The sequence below is a fragment of the Octodon degus genome, unplaced genomic scaffold (assembly GCF_000260255.1).
Source record: "Octodon degus isolate 3935 unplaced genomic scaffold, OctDeg1.0 scaffold00014, whole genome shotgun sequence".
Taxonomy (NCBI): domain Eukaryota; kingdom Metazoa; phylum Chordata; class Mammalia; order Rodentia; family Octodontidae; genus Octodon; species Octodon degus.
The window spans coordinates 13,778,784-13,780,859 of record NW_004524590.1 but is presented as its reverse complement, the minus strand read 5'-3'; positions in this window follow the sequence as shown (position 1 = coordinate 13,780,859).

Below are 2,076 nucleotides of genomic sequence, written 5' to 3'. Positions count from 1 at the left end.
TCTCTCTCTCTCTCTCTCTCTCTCTCTCTCTCTCTCTCTCTCTCTCCCCTTTCTCTCTATCTTTCTCTCTCTTTCTCTCTCTCTGTCTCTCTCTCTCTCTCTGTCTTGGTCTCAGTCTGTCTCTCTCTGTCTCTGTCTCTCTCTCTGTTTCTCTCTCTCTCCTCTCTCTCTCTCTCTCTATCTCCATTCTTGTATTACATAAACTCAGTGTGGCCTGATAGGAGAAAGAGAAAGATAACGGACTGATTCTACCACTGACAAAAATTACTGCAGAGACCCAGTACCAGCCCAGGTCCGGTGAGTGTGCGGAGAGTTTCCTGCGACCCTGCACCAGCAGGAGCAGTCACAGCCCAGGAGCAGCGTGGGCCGGACCCTCTCCCAGCCCCTTGGGCCGCCCCCCACCACTCCGCAGAGCCTCCCCCACCCCACCCCACGAGTAGGAATTTTTGCCCCGTCCCGGATAACCCAGACTAAGTCCTGGCCCAGGGCCCATAAGTGTGTGTGGAGAGCTTCTTCTTCCCCCTACTTCACCTTGCCCCCTTCAGGAACAGCTCAGGCCTGGCATACACGCCTGAGGTGTAATCCAGCAGCTGCCATCACTGCACAGAGTGTAGAGGATAGATCCAACCAGCTAGTCCAGGAGCAGAACATCTCACCACAGGGGCACAACAGGTGCACTCTTAAGGGAAGCAGCAGGAAGGAGCTGAGCACAGCCGCCAGACCCAAGCGAGACGCAGCTGGATAAGTCCAAAATTTGTAGAGCTGCAACTGAACTTCAGTACGTGCAAAGGTTATAACTACAGCAAAGATCTACAACAAAGGTCAGAAGACAGTGCTCCACAAAATGAAGAGAAGGAACAAAATGCAACCTCAGAACCCAAGTCCACCAGTAACAAGAGCAGAGGTCACTAACACAGAAAAAATTAGAAATCACACAACTGAAAGCAATGAATCAACGGCTTCTGAAATAAAGAAACAGCTGCAGAAAGATATAGAGGACCTCAGACTAGAAAAGAAAAAAAAATCCCTGAATTAATAACATCTGCACTAAAGAATCAAATACAGAAACATATGGAAGCAACCCAGTGCCCACCCAGAACAAGTGCAGAGGACAATAGCTCAGGTCAAATGCATGAATTAATAGCATCTATAGTAATTAAGAAACAGCAGAAAGATAGAGAGGAAATCAGAGCGCAATTCTCTGAAATAAAAAAAGAACTCTCAGAACTCATAGCAGATGAAGTGAAGAAGAAACGACAGAAACATAGGCAGGAAACCCAATCTGAAAAAAACATTGCAGTAAAGGAACTTCTAACTGCTTGTAAAGAAGAAATTGATAAAAAAAAAATAGAGGACATTAGAAAAATGATGGATTCCCTGAATGAGTAATACAGGAAAGAAATAGATCACATGAAGCAGAGTCAAACAGATAAGAGGAAATGAAAATCTCAATCACAAGCTTGCAAAACCGCTAAAGTGAATGTGAAGACAGAGTTTCATATCTTGAAGATGCTGGTGTAGCTAGTGAAAAGGTAAGAAAAGATCTCTTAAAAACAACGAGGATGCAGGAAAGAATAATCCATCACCTGCAAGATGATGCAAAGATGAACAATGTGAGAGTAATAGGCATCAATGAGAAAGAAGGAGTCAACACAAATGACATTAAAAGAATATGGGCAGAAGTAATACCAAAAAACTTCCCAAACATGAGGAAACAATCTGACATTCAGGTAACTGAAGCATACAGAATGCAAAGGAACCTCAACCGAATGAAAAACACACCGAGACATATAATAGTCAAGAACCCAGAAATTCAGCACAAGAATAATCTACTGAAGGCAGCTAGAGAAAAGGAGCAGATCACGTTCAAAGGAAAACCCATCAGAATTACAATCAACTTCTCTTCACAGGCCATGCAGGCAAGAAGAGCATGGAGCAGAGTACTTCAGATCCTCTTTGAAAACAAATTCCAGCCCAGACTACTATACCCTGCAAAACTTTCTTTCAAGTTTGATGGAAAAGTGAAAAACTTCCATGACCAAAAAAAGCTAAATAATTTCGCGATGACAAAGCCAA